Source organism: Pogona vitticeps, chromosome 3, assembly GCF_051106095.1.
Source record: "Pogona vitticeps strain Pit_001003342236 chromosome 3, PviZW2.1, whole genome shotgun sequence".
Classification (NCBI taxonomy): domain Eukaryota; kingdom Metazoa; phylum Chordata; class Lepidosauria; order Squamata; family Agamidae; genus Pogona; species Pogona vitticeps.
The window spans coordinates 48,465,133-48,485,599 of NC_135785.1; the positions used below are offsets into that span (position 1 = coordinate 48,465,133).

The 20,467-nt window shown below is 39.8% G+C and overlaps 2 protein-coding genes across 2 annotated transcripts in view; one reads left to right on the forward strand and one right to left on the reverse strand.

The window, feature by feature from the left end:
• Positions 1-8,014, reverse strand: part of PPP2R3A (protein phosphatase 2 regulatory subunit B''alpha) — a 47,287-nt gene extending 39,273 nt beyond the window's left edge. The window contains exon 1 of the mRNA XM_020787450.3: positions 7,744-8,014. The gene's annotated coding sequence lies outside the window, so the exon portion shown is untranslated. The remainder of the gene's footprint in view (positions 1-7,743) is intronic.
• Positions 1-20,467, forward strand: part of ARMC8 (armadillo repeat containing 8) — a 142,187-nt gene that overhangs the window by 44,855 nt on the left and 76,865 nt on the right. The gene's annotated exons all lie outside the window — the stretch shown is intronic.

The following is a 20,467-nucleotide window of genomic DNA, read 5'->3' on the forward strand; positions in this document are numbered from 1 at the left end:
AAAGCTGTACAGTACTGGGATACAATCTCAAAAATGATAGAATGATTTCAATATGAATCCAAGGCAGACCTTTCAACATCACAGTAATTTAACTTTATGCACCAACCACTAATGCTGAAAAGACTGAAATTAACCAGTTCTATGAAGACCTACAACACCTTCTAGAACTGAGACCAAAGAAAGATGTTCTTCTCATTATAAGGGATTGGAATGCTGAAGTAGGGAGTCAAGAGATAAAAGGTACAACAGGTAAGTTTGGCCTTGGAGTTCAAAATGAAGCAGGGCAAAGACTAATAGAGTTTTGTCAAGAGAACAAGCTGGTCATCACAAACACTCTTTTCCAACAACACAAGAGGTGACTCTACATGTGGACATCACCAGATGGGCAATACTGAAATAAGATTGATTATATTCTCTGCAGCCAAAGATGGAGAAGTTCTATACAGTCAGCAAAAACAAGACCTGGAACTGATTGTGGCTCTGATCATCAGTTTCTTATACCAAAACTCAAGCTTAAAACGAAGAAAGTAAGAAAAAACCATTGGGCTAGTCAGGTATAATCTAAACCAAATCCTTTATGAATACACAGTGGAAATGAAGGACAGATTTAAGGAACTAGATTTGGTGGATAGAGTGCCTGAAGAACTAAGGATGGAGGTTTATAATACTGTACAGGAGGCAGCAACAAAAACCATCTCAAAGAAAAGGAAATGCAAGAAAGCAAAGTTGCTGTCCAACCAGGCCTTACAAATAGCAGAGAAGAGAAGGGAAACAAAATGCAAGGGAGATAGGGAAAGTTACAGAAAATTGAACGCAGACTTCCAAAGAATAGCAAGGACAGAGAAGAGGGCCTTCTTAATTGATCAGCGCAAAAAATAGAGGAAAATAATAGAAAGGGAAAAACTAGAGATCTGTTCAAAAAAATTGGAGCTATTAAAGGAACATTTTGTGCAAAGATGGACATGATAAAGGACAAGAATGGTGACCTAACAGAAGCAGAAGACATCAAGAAGAGATGGCAAGAATACACAGAGGAATTTTACCAGAAAGATCTGGATGTCCCGGACAACCCAGATAGTGCGATTGCTGAGCTTGAGCCAGACACCCTGGAGAATGAAGTCAAGTGGGTCTTAGAAACCATGACTAACAAGGCCAGTGGAGGTGATGACATTTCAGTTGAACTATTTAAAATCTTAAAAGATGGTGCTGTTAAGGTGCTACACTCAATATGCCAGAAAGTTTGGAAAAGTCAGCAGTGGCTAGAGGATTGGAAAAGATCAGTCTACATCCCAATCCCAAAGAAGGGAAGTGCCAAAGAATGCTCCAACTATCGTACAATTGCGCTCATTTCACATGCTAGCAAAGTTATGCTCAAAATTCTACAAGGTGGGCTTCAGCAGTATGTAGACTGAGAACTCCCAGAAGTACAAACTAGATTTCGAAGGGGCAGAACAACTAGAGACCAAATTGCTAACACGCACTGGATAATGGAGGAAGCCAGAGAGTTCCAGAATATCATCTAATTCTGCTTCATTGACTATGCAAAAGCCTTTGACTGTGTGGACCACAGCAAACTATGGCAAGTCCTTAAAGAAATGGGAGTGCCTGACCACCTTTTCTATCTCCTGAGAAATCTATATGTGGGTCAGGAAGCAACAGTTAGAACTGGATATAGAACAACTGATTGGTTCAAAATTGGGAAAAGAGTACTACAAGGCTGCATATTGTCTCTGTGCTCATTTAACTTTTATGCAGAATACATTGTGCGAAAGGCAGGACTGGAGGAATCCCAAGCCAGAATTAAGATTGCCAGAATAAATATCAACAACCTCAGATATGCAGCCGATTCCACTCTGAGGCAGAAAGTGAGGAGGAATTAAAGAACCTCGTAATGAGGATGAAAGAGGAGAGCGCCAAAAATGGTCTGAAGCTCAACATTAAAAAAAAAACTAAGATCATGACCACCGGTCCCATCACCTCCTGACAAATAGAAGGGGAAGATTTGGAGGCAGTGACAGATTTTACTTTCTTGGGCTCCATGATCACTGCAGATGGTGACAGCAGCCATGAAATTAAAAGATGCCTGCTTCTTGGGAGGAAAGCGATGACAAACCTAGACAGCATCTTAAAAAGCAGAGACATCACCTTGCTGACAAAGGTCTGCATAGTCAAAGCTATGGTTTTTCCTGCAGCAATGTATGGAAGGGAGAGCTGGACCATAAAGAAGACTGATCGCTGAAGAATTTATGCTTTTGAATTGTGAGGCTGGAGGAGATTCTCAAGAGTCCCCTGGACTGCAAAGAGACGAAACCATTTTGAAGGAAATCAACCCTGAGTGCTCACTGGAAGGAAAGATCCTGAAGCTGAGGCTCCAATACTTTGGCCATCTCATAAGAAGAGAAGACTCCCTGGAAATGACCCTGATGTTGGGAAAGTGCAGAGGCAAGAGGAGAAGGGGATGACAGAGGACGAGATGGCTGGACACTGTCACTGAAACTACCAACATGAATTTGACCAAACTCCGGGAGGCAGTGGAAGACAGGAGGGCCTGGCGTGCTCTTGTCCATGGGGTCACTTAGAGTTAGAAATGACTGAACAACTAAACGACAACAATAGCATAAAGGAGTCACACAAACTCAGCAGTCTACTGATTAACCCAGCAACTCTCAACTTTTGAGTTCAACTCCCAGAAGTCTCAGTCAGGCTGGCCAGATTCTGGGAGTTGAAGTGAAAAATATCTGGAGGGTCAAGAGTTGAAAATAACTGGATTAGACAAAGTAATGACTATTTCTTCAAACATTGTCATTTCATCACTGAATCAATTACTGTAATTTATGGAAGTAATATACATTATAAAATGGCATGTATTCCTTACTTAGGGTACAACTGCACTGGAAGAAATGTGGGAAATGCTACAGAGTTGAGGTGGGCTGATTTGCATTTTCCCCATCAACCACATGGCACGAAGAGAACTGTGAATCAGCTCAGAATTTTCCCCTCCAAATCTGTCAGTTTTCCCTCCACAGACAGGGCTTCTACTTTATAAAAAAAATCCCGCAGACCTCTTTGCATTTGTTCATGTGTGTGATGCTTGAATCAATGCAGAAAAGTCACTGTGCCACTGCACACTCAGAGAACAGCAAGCAAAACCCACTGGCAAGACTTTTATACATATTTTAAACAACTAACAGGAGCAAAGCCTCCTTTTTTTTCTTTCTATTTTTAATCGGCTTAGGGACTGCAAAGGCTGTCTCCATCACCAAATGTCTGAAGCTTCAATTACCAATACAGCGTGCTTGTAAATGTTACCCACTTTCCTTTTTTTCTCTCCCCTTCCTTTATTTGAGCGCAGCAAAACTCACAGGGTTGTACTGTATATTGTTGATCTCCGAAAACATTTCACTGCTAGGTAGAAACAAAATTAAAAGGCATTGTCAACCGGAGAGTACTCCAGAGTTTTAAAGTGTGCTTCTTTGTAACCTACTAAAATAATTATTGGAGGGCAAGATGGGTTTTTTAAAACACCTAGGCCCTAAAAAAAAAGCTACTGGGAGAAGGAAACCCTTGTTTATATCTTTTTAGACAGGTTATTTGAAGCGCACCTCATACAGGGAGGCTTCAATAGAGCTCCCAACAAGGCTTTCTTCATCTCTCCCTTTCTAACCATTTAATGCAAAGAAACCTGAATTCCCTGGTGCAGCTTCACAGCAAGTGAATGTGAGTGAATTTGTTTTTCCCCTGCTGTGTGGTGGCATCCTTCTACTGTAAAACAAAACAAAACAAAATAAATTATTCAAAACTGATTTTCTATCCTACGCATGCTATTACAACTGCTGAACAGCAAACCACCTAATAATGCTCTCTAATGAGATTGCACATCTTCACAGAATGAATTTAAAAATAAAGGGATGTATTGATTTAAATGAACAAGAGCATAAAATAAACCACTTTTCTTAAAAATATGCATCTAGAGATTCTCCTTCACGTACCAGCTGTTTCATGCTACCTGTTTTATAGCGTGGTATCCCAGCATATTTAAACCTTCTTCCAACAATGGAAAATTTGACAAAATATAACATTAAGCAGTAGGGAAAATGCTGATATGCACATCTTCACAGAATGAAAATGCACATCTTCACAGAATGAATTTAAAAATAAAGGGATGTATTGATTTAAATGAACAAGAGCATAAAATAAACCACTTTTCTTAAAAATATGCATCTAGAGATTCTCCTTCACGTACCAGCTGTTTCATGCTACCTGTTTTATAGCGTGGTATCCCAGCATATTTAAACCTTCTTCCAACAATGGAAAATTTGACAAAATATAACATTAAGCAGTAGGGAAAATGCTGATATCACCAGCAAAGTATGTTTGTCAACTAATAGTCTTTGGTTCAGTGAAAAATATAGACAAGAACATCATTACTGCTACAGGACATTTTCAACTTTTTAACCGTGATGGAAGTTATTGCTATAAGAATTTATTTATTTTTGTTTACACTATAGAACTTAAAGCAACAATTATACTGTGAACTTTTGTTTTTAAAGTAGGGTCAATGTGACATCTTGATGCTTCCCATTCTTGAATATACTGTAGCCATATTCAATCTTCCCCACTGAGCAGCTAAACTCTACTCACATCAGAGCAATAGTTACAACCTTTTAACCCTCCACTATCACCACTACCATTTTTAGCACTTATTTTACTGCAGATCTTACACACTACCATTCATCAAACAATGATTCCAGGGCAGTTCCCAATAATACTATAATTAAACACACAATTAAACTAATATGACACTTTTCAATGGCAAACTTTAATCTGTGTTTTTTCACCTAATCCCCATACCTAATGTGCAATCTGGATAGATCTGCATTATTTCTACCTTACAGATTAAGAATTAAAGCTGAGAACGTAATTATCCAATGCCTTTAGTCTATAGAAGGAGAGCAATTTGAACCTTGTCTCCCAGATCTACTTCTCTATGCTACATTTGTATTCATGTTTTATGCCAACAGGCTACCTCTCTGTCACTGTCTTTTCTTAAAATCGTCATCTCGATCTAATGTGTTAAAAACAAACACCTGGCCTTTCTCTAACTCATCTCTTGCAGTGATGTCTACTCTAGCTAGCCAAATAAATGACAGCACAAGTATTTTGCTAAGCATATTTTAATATTTTAGCACTGACAAGTGGGGAAAGTAAGTAGGGAACACCCTCTGCAGTCAGTAAACCATCTTGGAACACTAACTTAGTGCTCTAGTTTTGAATTGGGTTCAGCATGTTTGAAATAAATATAAAGGGAAGGACTTTTTTTCCTTTGGGAAGTGTTTTTTTTTTTTTTGTTGGAAAGTAAGGTATTTTACAAAAAAAGTCATTTATTTTAAATTGCTTGTGTAACTTCTTTATTTTTTAATCATTTCAGCATCTGTTGGTGTAAACTGTGACTGTGGGGTCTGTCAAATAATGGATGCCAGGATCATGGGTTTCAGACTGTAGGAAACTTTAAGCTCCCATCTGAAAAGAGAGCTAGTAGAGAGAGAATGGTTGGGTGAGGAAAAGCTCTTCCTCCTTCAGAAGCATATAAACTGCCAATCTTGTCAGTTTCTTTGGTCAGTTTCTCTTTGCTACTCACTGGTGTGCCTTCCTTCTCAACAGCCCCAGCTGCCACTTCTACTTCTCTTCTTCTCCACCTCTTTGTGTGTATGTGCATCTCTCTGTCTGTCTCTTTGTTTCAGACCATAGGGAAATCTCTGGTTTAATTTTTTTTCTATCTGTCATACTGAACTAGTACTATCTCAGTTTGCAATAAATTCAATAAATATTTAAAATAACGTAACAGAGAGGTGGCTAGTGGCTGTGAGAGGCAGCCAGCATGTTGGCATGATTCTAAAATGCTGTGCAGTCCCCACAATGAGTGTACAACACAGTTTTAAAACAGATCAAAAGTTTTCTCAAGAGGATGTAGACACTGATCCCAAAACCATGTGACTACCACACAACTTTAAATAAACTTCAGAAACCCCAATCCATCTCCTGATTAATTTTCAGTGTAACTGCACCCTTAGAGAGGGAGAAGCAAGCAAGTCTCTCTGCTCATCTTCTCTGGGCACCGTGGTTGGACAGGACTGTCTGTACTGCTGTCTAGAAAGGCAGTGCGAGCAGGCTTCTCTACCTACTCTACTATCCTTTTTCTGGTCAAGAAAGCACACAAAGGTGGTCTCAGTAGATGCAGCTGGTTACTTCTTTATTGTCTCAGTTCTTTGCCTCCACCGCACTCTTTGGGTGGTAAGAATGTGGCTTCTGACCAATGAGATTAGTCAGTCCTCCACATTACCCTGTGCCTCCTTTGAATGACATTGCTGATCCCAGTCCTTTAAGCTGCACCACCTAAGAGACAGGATTCAGGAATAAGTACTGTGCAATCTTCCAGAGGGAACGAGGAAGAGAAGGTTCATGAGCAGAAGGAGAAGTCTTCTAAAGGGAAATGATGGATGAATCTTAAAGAATGATAGCAGTAATAATTTCATTGATCCTTGCTACCAAAGACAAAAAAGACTGAAGGACAGAAGGTATACGTTCCTCCTGCTCACTCTTTCTCTCTCGTTGGGAAGCACTATAGGGAGACCTGGGTTATGGGCCCCAGAACTTATAACGGCAACACCCAGAGAGAGAATGCAGGTGAGTAACAGAGGATAACGGAGCCACTTCCTCTCTGACCATCTTTCTCCGTTCACCACCCAGAGGCAGTTGGTTGCCCTTTCTCTCTAAGCAATAGAGGCCCGATTCTACACACTAGGCTACCCAGTGAGAAAGAGTGACTGTGACTGTCTTTTTAAGAGCAACTGCTTGCTTTTTCTTGGTTCAGCAATACATACTCCTTGTGTGGCAAGCAATGTTTTCCACTGCCTCTGATTAATCACCCTACAGGTTTCTGTGTTCTGTACAGCACACTATACTTGCACACAAGGCCCCAAAACAGAAAAGCCTGTGGCCTGCTTATACAAAATACTTTAAGAGCAGATCCTGCTAGGAAACAAGGCTTGCAACCTTTTCTCTCCAAATCACAACAACAAGCAGCTGCTATCAGTTCCTTACTTTAGAGGCACCCAACCATACCTGATATAAAAGATCCAGGAAATATATCCTTTTCCAGGAGGTTGGCACACCACTTATACAGTACATGGTTTTTGTAAGGGGAACAGCCAGTTTTTGTTTGTGCTTTTAACCTATATCTTAATTCCAGCAACTACAGTAACTGTCCACAAAGTCGAGCCAAAAGAAATGAGGTGACAATCCAGGGAACGATCAGCTTAGGCAGCTGAACCCAAAAATAAATAGAACGAAGGAAAACCTGCCGCGGCCATCCCCTTTTCACAAGATGTTTAAAGCAACTCTGATTCCCTCCTTGAACCCCGGCTGTCACCCCTTCACCCCTGTGGGCAGGGGCGCCTCAGCTGTCCCCAGCAGCTCCCGAGCGCCACTCAAAGCGTTATATACTCCTGAGGTGCCTATTCACTTCGTCCCTGGCCGCTCCCTCTTCCCTCTCTAATTCTTTCCGACACCCCATACCCGAAATAAGACGCACCCCGGTTCCACTTCGACCGCGGACAGGCTGAGGAGAAAGGGGGGGGGCTGCCTCTTCTACGCCACTTTCTGACGGAACTAGTTGGGAGTAATGAATAATAAAACAGTGGCCCTCAGCGTCCGAGGCGCCCGGGGCAGCAGCGTAGCACCTACCCGCCGCCGAGGCGACTCCCTCTCCCATCCTGGGGCGCTCTTCAAATCCGACCCTCCTCCTTCCTCCACCCTCCGGCTGCCTCTTTTTCCTGTCCCCTCCGCGCAACGAAGAGGGCGCCCACAGAGCGCGCTGGAGTGGGGACGGGGCGGGGAGGAGAGAACAGGCGAGAGAGGCAAAGGCGGCGGCGGCAGTCGTTCCCTGCCAAGAGAGGGCCGGCCCGCCAGTACAGTCTAACAGAGAGACAGGGAGAGCTTCGCCCGACTCCAAGGCGGGAGCTTTTCGTTTTAGGGCCAGCCCCTCTCTGTTCCTGCCAGCAACTCTGTTTCAGTGTCCCGTGTGGTGTCCCGTGTCTTGTAAACTCCTAGGCGGCAAGACAGCGGACGGTACAAGCCTTCTTCGCTAGGGGTGCCCAAGCCCCGTGTCTCTTCGCTTGTCCCGGCCGAGGAAACAACCGGGAGCAGCCGCCCCACTCAGAGCTGTGGGAATAGGCCGGCAGTTCTTTCGGAGTTCAGAGACTCGTTATTAGGTGGGCGTTTGAAACAAAAGGCCAACGCCCTCGATAACAGAAATGCGAGGTTCAGCTTGGAGCACGCCCTTGGCTGCGTTGGGAAAATTCGAAAATAATAAGGCAGCTCTCGAAAAATTGAAGACATTAAAAAGCAGTTTTCCGTTTAAAACTGCTAGACGTGTTATTGTCCTTTTTTAAACCGTGGAGGTGGTGGTAACAGAGTTTCGAGTACAGTGGACCTTTGACTTACAGATGGCTTGACTTACAGACTTTTTGAGTTACAGACTTCTCTGGCTGCAAAATTTAGGTTTGACTTGCAGACTGAGATTTGACTTACAGACCAGAAAAAAACCAAAATGGAACAAAAATGGCCTGTTACAGGATTAATCGGTTTTCAATACACTGTAGGTCAATGGAGACTTGACTTACAGACTTTTTGACTTGAGAACCGCCTTCCAATACGGATTAAGTTCTCAAGTCAAGACCCCACTGTACTGACTCCTTCAGGGTCTGGCATCTCTGAGAAGTGCCAGCTGCAATTTCCTACCCCTTTTGACTCCAGGCCTCTGCCCAGTCAAAAATACACCCACCAGGCATTATTTAGGTTGTTCAAACTCACCCATATAGTGCACTCATCAGCTGTATTCCACTTACTGAAGTTGCCTCTTAGCTGTTTATGCCATTTAGTTATGTTTATGAACTTGGGGTTTGATTAAGCTCTGCATCCCAAAATAAGTAATGGGTTTGTCCAGTAGTGGCATCTAGGAGACTGTAGGATGCCCAAGCATAATCCCAGATGAAAACTTGTTTTGCCATAAAGTGCCCAAGTACATTACTCACCTTGGCACATGGAACTGCACCTTGAGTAATACTTTTGAAGGAAATAAGCTTTGAGCTGACTCATAACCATCCCTCTTTGAGGTGTCCCTGCCAGTTCCCAAACATTTATTTACTTATTTGTTTGTTTATTGCATTTTTATACTATCCCATTTAGTGAAAATCCTGTACTACTGTACGCTGCATTACCTTGGCTCAATGATCTCTGACACTATCTCCCTAGATGTTGAGCTAGATAAACGCATTGCCAAAGCAGCAATAGTTCTCTAGACTCACAAAGAGAGTATGGCTTAATAAGAAGCTGACAGCATATACCAAGATCCAGGTCTATAGAGCCTATGTCCTGAGTACACTCCTCTACTGCAGTGAATCCCAGACCCTTTGTGCATGGCATGAGAGGAAGTAGAACACGTTCCATATGTATTGTCTCTGACACATTTTTGGTATTACCTGGCAGGAAAAAATTCCAAATACAGTAGTCCTAGAATGAGCTGGAATTTTTAGCATGTATACATTACTGGAACAGCGACTTCTACATTGGCTTGGGTATGTTGTGAGAATGGCTGATGGTCAGATTCCAAAAGATCTCCTGTATGAAGAATTAGTGCAGGGAAAGCACCCTAGAGGGAGACCATAGCTGCAATACAAGGATATCTGCAAGCAGGATCTGAAGGCCTTAGGAATGGACCTTAATAGATGGGAAACCTTGACATCTGAGTGTTCGGCCTGGAGGCAGGTGGTGCATCACAGCCTCTCCCAATTTGAAGAGACCCTTGTCCAACAGGCCAAAGCAAAGAGGCAGTCCTGAAACCAGCAAAATCAGGGAGCTGGACAGGGGACAGATTGTATTTGTCTTCAGTGTGTAAGGGATTGTCACTCTCGAATTGGCCTTCTCAGCCACACTAGATGCTGTTCCAAGACCTGTTCAGAGCACGTTACCATAGTCTTTCAAGACTGAAGGATGCCTACAGTGTGTACTACTCTGAGCAGCCAAACAAACAGAATTATCCCCTCACTACTTACTCTTAACAAAAATCAATCATTGGCAGTTTTGACCAACATCAATTCACATTTTTCTTTTTTAATATATACATTAAATCTTAACTCCAAAAAGCATTGCTTTTCTTTTTATAAATAGACATTTCAATAACTTTTACAGTTACAAATACCCCGTTTCCACGAAAATAACACCTAAGGTGCAAATTAGCCATAGTATGATTTTTCAGGATGCTCATAATATAAGCCCTACCCCCAAAATAAACCTCAGTTAAGTGAAACCCCACCCTCCACCGTTGTGTAGCAACCAGAAGAAGATGACATGACTGTATTTGAATAAATGTAGATTGTTGTACATGAAAAAAATAAAACATCCCCTGAAAATAAGCCCTAATGTGTTTTTTGGAGCAAACATTAATACAACCTTGTCTTATTTTCAGGGAAACACGGTATGTTCACAAGTTCATTTGGATGTTCAGGACAGCTCACAAACACACAGAGTTTATGCATGTACTTGCACCTTTCATCTTATGGTATTCATGATCTCCCACCTTCAGCACTCCTTTCCTCTAGCTCTGATTATGATGTATATATTCGCATTCCCCAAAGCACTGAATAGTTCAATTAAAAGACAAAATAGCAACTTTCCCAACAGGCCAATCCTTATATACCTCAATAATTCTTTGGCTTGATAGCAGAAAAGCACAGTGATACCACCAAAATAATTTTCATTATTATTAATCAATTACATAGCAACAGCAGTGCACTTGTCTGTTTTACATTATTCCCTTCACCTCATTTAGGGCCTGTCCATACTGGCATTTAGATCAGTATATTGAGTGCTGTTGGTACGGTCGTGTTTGAGCCAAATGACAAGTGTCCACACATGTTTCTACTTAGATTGATCCATCCTGCCCTTTAAGAGCTGTCAGGCATCTTTCTAGTACAGCAGTAGGGCATTTATTCTTTTTGGTATGATTTAGCGTGATCCTAACTAGACGTGGTGGCGCTGTGGGCTAAACCGCAGAAGCTTGTGCTGCAGCGTCAGAAGACCAAGCAGTCGTAAGATCGAATCCACGCGACGGAGTGAGCTCCCGTCGCTTGTCCCAGCTCCCGCCAACCTAGCGGTTTGAAAGCATGCAAATGCAAGTAGATAAATAGGGACCACCTCGGTGGGAAGGTAACAGCGTTCCGTGTCTAAGTCGCACTGGCCATGTGACCACGGAAGATTGTCTTCGGACAAAACACTGGCTCTATGGCTTGGAAACTGGGATGAGCACCACCCCCTAGAGTCAAACACGACTGGACAAAAAATTGTCAAGGGGAACCTTAACCTTTACCTTTACCTAACTGTCTTGTTGAATAGCCTGTGCAGAGTGTTAGTTCACACCCAAATGGAGCTGTGGCCAGTGTTATCAGAAGCAACAACTCTTAATGTAATAGGTGGATTGTGACATTAAAATGAGAGATACAATAAATCACACTAAAGATAAGAACCAGACTGGTCCAAGTTCCCCTGTCTGGACAAGCCCTCCATGACAACTTTGTAAGTAGGCCCAATATCATCACAAACTTTTCAACCAAGTATATTTGTACCTAGCTAATTCTGTTCCATGTCCAGCATTCTAAGCATTACACAATAATGGCTCTTTCACATCAGTTTTTACTACATATTTATATGTTGTCAAGGCTTTAATATTGTGGTATAAAAAAATAACTAACTTAAATTGCATTACTTTATAAAATATGTAAATTAGGCTACCTGGATTTAAGTCTGAAATATGGCAACTATATGCTTCTTAGTCATAAAGATAGTACCCTTCTGATAGTTGTTATATATTGTGATTTTTAAAGCCTGCCTGGCTTTCATACAAGGAACATTATTTACCTGAATCTCATAGAAATAAATCTATATTATATTGAAGTAGCAGAAGTAAACTCAAGCTACAGTCACACCACCAAAATGTTTCTGAATTACTCCTTCTAAATTTCAACCCTTTTGGGGGGATTCAGATGACACAAGGCTGTTATCGATTCTTTTGGTCCCCTTCTGTGCTCTCTATGCATCAAATCCTGCCTGCTGGAAAGCTACTACTATATTTGTTCTGCATTTCATTGTGCAGTACAACTGACAAGCTATTGAGTGTATACACCAGACCTGGGCAAAGTGCGGCCTGAGGGCTACATACAGCCCGTGAGCTGCTCCTGTCCAACCTGCGGACAGTTTTGAACATCAAAACCATTTATAGCTTTTTGTCTAAAAGTTGATCAGTTGCTTATCTTTAACATACCACGAAAAACTTCTTTAGTATTTGTGAAGATTAACAAGTTTAAAATAAAAACAATCATTTCATTTTATTTTTAAGTAAAGTTGGCTCAGCCCCTGAACACAGTTCAGGTTTTCAGGAGAAAAAAAAAATAGAAGAAAAAGTATTTCTATTAACATGCCAACTAATTTCTGTTCGCCATCAGATATCTAGATAATCCATAATACCATGGATTTGTTTAAAAAGATAATCCTCCGTTACCTTTTTAGATCAAGTTCTTGCACAGACGTCTGCAAATCGGGGCTCTTCCAGACATATTACTTACCTTGGTGCATGTTTTGAAGCTGCTGTTACCAATTTAATTTGTCCCAGTTTCTTTTGTGTGCCTAGTACACACAAAATTTCTTCTCTGACATATGTAGCAATGCGTGAGTCATATTTTCTTACAGGTACTGCCTTTTTGTCTTGTTATTCTTTTTTTAAACTTCCAATTGTCCATGCTGTCCTACTGCCCCAGTGATGAATTTTCCTCTGACCCCCAATCTTTCAGCTACTATGATGTTGTTTTTGAAATTGGGGGGGGGGACTCCTTGAGCTCATTGGAGAAGCAGGATATAAATAAGAGATAACAGCGCAGCCCTAGCATCAGTAAGGAACCCCTGCTAAAACATCCACAGCTATTTTCTGTGCTACACCTTTCTTGATGCAAAGTCCTTAATTAAGTATATTTTTCAACAATATTGCAGTTTAGTACTAAAATGATGTGATCATTTAAAAATACTGTGTCATTGCAGTATTAACTGAGGTACTACAATCATGCAGTGCATAGACAGAAAAAGAGAGAGTTTCTCCTGCTACTGTAGCCTTTGCTATCGATTTCCTCATGCAGTACTTGATCCTTGGTTACATATAATTTTTGTTAGAGTTGTGTAGATTGTGTTTCTGAACTACAACTCTCTGAATTCCCTAGTCAGTATTGCTACTTGGTGAATTCAAGGAACTGTAGTCCAAAAACACAAAAGCACACATGTCTAATTTTTGGCAATATTTCTATTTAGCACTAAGCCAATTTAACACTAAATAACTATTGTACTACTTAAAAAATACTGTTATTTTAAGACTTACTGAGGGTACTGCGATGATGCACTGTAGGTAGGGAAGGAGTAAGGCTTTCAGTGGGTGAACAGAGCAGATTCAGGAATCCTGTATGAATTCCAGGGCTTGAATAATATTAAGCAGCAACAAAAGGTCATATTTGTACACAGAGATAAGAAATACCTTCATTTAGTAGGATTTGGGGAAGAAAAAGGAGCAAAACTCAATGAAACCATGCACAGTAACAACTCCCATCTGCAAGAGATGGATCAGGGAAGAAAGTTATTTTCCACAGCAGTATAGTCGGGGAAAGAAAATATGAGCTATTGTAACTGCTATGAAATATTAGTTCAGTCTAAAGGGGTGGGATTACGAAAAAGCAGAGCTGTGAGTAAGAGATTTGAATTCAGGAAGAGCAAGTGAACTGAAAAGGCTGGAGCTGCTGTTGTCACTTAGACTGCTAAGGCACTTGCCAACTTGGTCTAGGTATAATACATTTGTGTTGAAGAGATGGAACCACATAGCAAATTCATGTGTATGCAACTGAATTTATATTTTATTCTAGGTTTTTGAAAACTCTGAATGTAGAGCTGATTCTTCTATGTTATGGATACCCAGCTCAGTTGAGGGAGATAAACTGGATTTTTGTCTAGAATTGAAATTCAAAATGTTAATCAATAGATATCTAAGTAAACAAATAGTGCCATAGAACTTAAAAGTGTTACATTATCTCCACTCATGTCCTCTTGGCCTGTAGCTGCACCCATTAAAACACCTGAACAAAATATTACTATAATCTGTTTATGATAATGTCTTTAAGAACATTTGCTTCAAAACATCTACACAGATGCCTCTATAGACTGAAACAACAGTTACAATAAAATATCTTGAATATAATGTATGTCAGAAGTGCTGGGCTGTTAAGGATCTCCAAAAGTTAATTGAGCCTAGTCCCCAAAGACATAACATAATACTGTACTGTACTGCAGTATATACTATGACCAGTAGCAGTTCTCTGCAGTCTTTACTAGCCCTTCTTCCTGTCAATCAGGGACATGGTGTCGTTGTACATCAGTGGTTCTCAGCATTAGGTAACCCAGGTATTCTTGGACTGCAACTCCCTGAAAGCTTCACCACCAGCTGTGTTGACCAGGGTTTCTTGGAGTTGTAGAACACCTGGGTTACCCAAGGTTGGAAATCATTAATATAGAAGATTGTAGTGATGGAATTCTTTACCATATTGCTGACAGTATTGCTGTACTTGAGTTTCTGGCTATGTATTATAGAAATTCATAATTACGTAGGGGGACATTGATTATTCAAAAATTCCAGAAGATTACCTGTGTTAGTTATACTATTGGGGGGGGGGGAAGGAATAATAGTTTCGTAAGTTACTACATTTTTATCTTGCCTTTTTCCTCATGGAACAATTTGAGAAGCAGGAGGTTGGACATTATGGCCTTATAGGCCCTTTCCAACTCAATTATTCTATAATTCTATATAACTCTCCTTTTGCTCTTTACAAAGGACTTGTCAGTAGTATCTGGCAAGCCATATGTTTCAAGCTTGTTGTTGTACTGGTTACGCCAGGAGAGAATGGAGCATCACATCATCTTGCTCTATAAAAGCAAGAATGGAAGCTACAAAAACAGTTGGGAAAGCTTCAGCCTTTCTACACCTTTGCAACAGAGAAGGAATAATATTAAATTCTTCCAATTATAGCCTGGTATGTGGAGACAAATATAAGGCTTGCTTATATTCTGCCTTTGAGACTTGGTATGCCATACTCTCTAGTTATGGCTTTCAAAGATCATGGGGATGGTTGATTACAGTCTTACGGTGTAGTGTTTTTCATTTGAAAGTTTCATTCTGAAGTTTTGGAAACTATTATTATCTATATGGGGTTTCTTTAAATCAGGAATACAGAACCCACAGCCCTCAGTCTCTACGTGGTTCCAAAAAGTCTAATTACACTCTCTGTAGTTGCTAAGTTTCTTCTATTGATCAGGATAATATTCTTTAGTGACCCTTAGGCAGCTTGCAATCCTTATTGAATGGGAGTAATTGATTGTAAACTCCCCAGTACTTCAACAATCCCAAAGCTGCCCTTTTTCCACCCCAGTAATGTTGAGTAGGATAAGTGTGGTTAAAGTCCACTACTATCCAGTGACTCTCAGCATCCTTCAATTCCAGTGTGTGTACATACATATGCACATGCAAACATAATTGGCCTCTGATTCCTTCTCTTCCAAAATCAGATCTGGTGTTTGCCAACGATGGATGAGCTTTTAAAGAAACTATTGAATATTGCAGAACTAGATATACTAGTTGGCCTCTAGTATACCAGATATACTAGAGGCCAAGAGACTTTGTAAAGCAAAGTTGGAAGCTGATACAGGAAAAGACAGGAGCTTAGGGGGAAACTATATACAGTATATAGCGAACTTAGTGATCACCGGAATCCTCTTGAAGACATTTGAGGTCCAGACGATGATGAAATATCTGATCCATAGGGGAAGGAAGGATGTTTAGTTAGTAGTGGGTTTTTTTGTATTTTTATCTTGTTAATTACATGTTAGATTGTTAATGTTTTTGAGTTTGATAATAATAATAATAATAATAATAATAATAATAATAATAATAATAATAATAATAATAATAATAATAATAATAATAATAATACCAAAATCAGATCTGGTGTTTGTAGATAAAAATGTTGTGCTTCCTTGTATTAATTGAGAGTCTTAGATCTGATAAAGGAATATTATCAGCCAAAGGTATGCAGCTCTGTTATGCAGCCAGTTGTTAGAAGATTACATCTGGATACAAACTCACTTTGGAGAATTTTCAAATATGAAAAGCTAATTGAAGAAGATGGGGGAAGCTTCCCCTCCCTTAATATGAAGTCATCTAGTTCATTGTGTAGGAAGAAACAATAGGACAACGTAATTTTGAGACTGGGAGGAAAAGAGATTGAGAGAGTCACAAAATGTTGTTATTTGCTGTCAGGTTGCTTCCAGCTCATGGTGACCCCATGAATGAATGCTCTCCAGAATGTCCTGTACTCAACTATCCTGCTCAGCTCTTGCAAACTCAAGCCTGTGGCTACCTTTAGGGAATCAGTCCATCTCATATTTGGTATCCTACTTTTCCTGCTGCCTTCCACCTTTCCCAGTATTATTGACTTTTCCAGATAATCCAGCCTTCTCATGTTCTGCCCAGTGTAGAACAGCCTCAGCTTCAACATTTTTGTCTCCAAAGATAGTTCGGCCTTGATTTGATCTAGGACCCACTTGTTTGTCTTTCTGGCACTCCAAGGTATCCGTAAAGCTATTATCTCTCTCTCTCTCCCTCTTGTTTTTCTAAAATAATTTTTATTTCATTTTCCATTGAGTAGAGGAAAATCATAGGGAAGGGGATTTAGAACAGGGTACAGGGGTAAATAAAGAAATACAGAATGTGATAAAGAATAACCTATATCATTATTACTTTTGCCAAAATGTTTTCTTACTAAGCGTACTTCGCACGTATCTTGCCATTTTTTCTAAACTTTTAAATTCTACAATTACATCTTACATCTTCTTTCTCATAACTTTAACACATTCATGTTCTCATCTCTCATCCAATCATACAGAGGGTCCCACTTTTCCCTAGCCTCAACCATTTCTTTGTCTTTTAATACTTCAGTTAAAATATCCATCTTAGCTACTTGGAACATTTTTTCTATTAAGTCCTGCATTATTCTCCTGCCAACCTAGCAGTTCGAAAGCATGCAAATACGAGTAGATAAATAGGGACCACTTCGGTGGGAAGGTAACAGCGTTCCGTGTCTAAGTCGCACTGGCCATGTGACCACGGAAGATTGTCTTCAGACAAAATGCTGGCTCTATGGCTTGGAAACGGGGATGAGCACCGCCCCCTAGAGTCGAACACGACTGGACCAAAAAATTGTCAAGGGGAACCTTTACCTTTACCTTTACCTGTATTATTCGAGTCTCTTCTTTTTTCCAGTATTTAGCATATCAAATTCTTGCTGCTGTAGTTACATGTATAATTAGGTATCTTTTTTCTTTTTCTATCAAATCTGGTATTATATTCAACAAAAACAGTTCAGGTTCATATGGAATTACAGAGGATAACAGTTAAGAGTTATTTCCAAAAGCTCTTAACTTCCCTACAAGTCCACCACATATGATAAAAACTACCTTCTTTTAATTTTCATTTCCAACATTTGTTAGAGGTACTCTAATATATTTTCAATAATTTTCATGTGTCATATACCATCTATAGAACATCTTATACATATTTCCTTTATAATTAATTGCTTTTGTTAACTTAATATTGTCCTCCCATATTTGTGACCATGATTTTAAGTTAATATTGTGACCTACATTTGTGACCATGATTTTAAGTTAATATTGTGACCCACATTTTGGACCCATTTAATCATAGATTCTTTAACTATTTCATCTTGCATTTTTAATCCTAGTAGATAATTATACAACATTTGGATCAGGTTTTCTATTACATTCAGAAGTATCTTATCTAATGGTGTTTGTTCCTTACAAAAGCCTATTGTTTTGTCTCTTGTATATTTTGAATCTATTTGTGTTTTTGTCCACCAGTCTATTATACCTTATTCTTCTAATTCTTTCCTTGATTTCATACTTAAATCTTCTTTTAACAAATCTCTGTATCTCAAGAGCTTATTCTTTTCCATTAATGTTGGTTGAGTGAATGCTTCCATTGGCGAGACCCATTCAGGACCTTTTTGGTAATTTTCTTCCTGAATCTTAGTCCCTACACAGTTTAAAGCTTTCCTTATCAAGTGGTTCTTAAATTTATTATCCTTTGCTTTTTGATACAACAGGAAGACGTGCCATCCTAGGTTTAAGTCATGTCCTTCTAGTTTTAGTATTCCGTCATTTTCTCAATGCAAAGCTTTTCTCCAGGATCACATATCAAAGGAACAGTTTTTTCTGTCTGTTTTCTTAAACGTCAGCTTTCACACCTGTACGTGGCGATCAGCAATACTAGAGTGTGGATGATCTTGGTCTTTGTCTCCAGTGACACATCCTTACATTTGATGATCTTTTCTAATTCCTTAATTGCTGTCCTTCCAAGTTTAAGTCTTTTGATTTCTTGGCTGCAGTCCTAATTTAGATCAATGATTGAACTAAGGTATACAAACTCTCTATTTCAATTTCTTCCTTGTCAATGTGTAGTTTTTCTGTAGTCATGTTTTTGGTCCTCTTAATGTTCAACTGCAGTCCGACTTTGGCACATTATTCTTTAACCTTCCCTAATAGTTGTTTCAAGTCATTGCTATTTCTTTCAAGACAGCCCATAGTTTCTCATGATCTACACAATCAAAGACTTTAAAGTACAGTATAATAGAAACTAAATAAAGTATAGACTGATGTTATGAAATTCTTTGGTGTACTCCAGTAGCCAGGGGTTATGATCTCGAATACTGTACCTCTTCCTTTTTGAAATCCAGCTAGAACATCAGGCTCTATATAAGGTGAAAGCCTTTGTTGCAACACCTTGAGCATCAATTTCCTTGCATGAAAAATTAAAGCAGTGGTCCTTTAGTTACTGCATCCCTTAGCATTTCCGTTCTTAGGGACTAGAATGTATATTAAGCATTTCCAGTCTGTGGGCCATTATTTTGTTTTCCATATTTGTTGGCATAATCTTGTTAGGATTTTGACAGATTAAATCTCTGTGGTTTGGAGCAGTTCTATCAGTATTCCATCTACCCCAATGATTTTTTTTTCCTAGTGCTTTCAGAGGAGCTTTAATTTCACTTTCTAGAACTGCAGGTTCTTCGTCATAGGCTTCCTCTTCAAAAGAGTCTGTCATCCTTTTGTCTCTTCTGTATAGTCACAGAATAGGGTGATATAATTTTGCATATGTGCATCTACCTTCTTCACTAATACAAGGCAGGAGAACTCAATGGAAGGAGGAAATTTTCTACCTCAGCAAATTTCTGAAGAAAATGAGGGTGGGTATTACAAAGTCTGCTGCCATTTGCACTTACAGGACAATGAAATATGCGCCTATCCATTTTGTGAAGTAAGAGTCAAGCTGTAGCATGTGTGACAGAGTGCCTGTTTAATGAGTTTAAAAACCTGTCTTTCTGTGGTTGCAATCTTATGCAGAGTTATCTGAGAATCCATTCAATACAGTTCAGTACAACCGGATTAGCCATCCATGTACAGCATGTCTGAAAGTGTTGTTTTCCCCTCCTATTGAGTATAAGTTTCTTCATTTACTTTGAAGCAGGTTCATAAACAGCACCCATTCTTCATTTAGTAATCACAAAATTCTTATTCTTTCCTCATTCCTATTTTGCTCAGCTAATTTTGAGAATTAGCACTTCAACAAAGATTGTACAGTATCAAGTTATAAATTCATTGCTATGTAACATATAGCTGGCTAGGCAGCTCAGAAGTTAGCTTGCAAGTTCGATTCCTCACTGTGCCCCCAGCAAGTAGAACCACCCTGTGCCGCCATGAGCAAGTCCCGCAGTCCCAGGAAACTTCAGAAGAAGGGAATGGTAAACCGCTTGTGAATACTCCCGCTTGTGAATACTCCCTTCCTGCAAAGGGCAACCCAAGTCAGAACTGACTTGGCGACACATGATTATGATGTAGCAAGGGACAGTATATACATTTCGATGTTTTTGTACCCTCCCAAATGCTGTTACAGTGGATTGCAACCTGTGAAGCTTTGCAACACCCAGTCGCCTGATATTATATGCGATATATATATATATATATATATATATATATATATATGCAACGTTTTATTTACAGCGACTTCCGAAATAAAAGCTAATGTGAGCATGCACCTAACCGTCATTTGTGGGAAGTACCGCTATATAGATCTCACAGAAACGTAGGAGATCGCGTTCATTTTTTTGTACATGTGCATTTAAACGGGCTACATTTTGGCGATCGCCCAGCGTCAGACTTTTCCCATGCATTTTTTTTAAAGCATAAAGCCCCAGCAGAT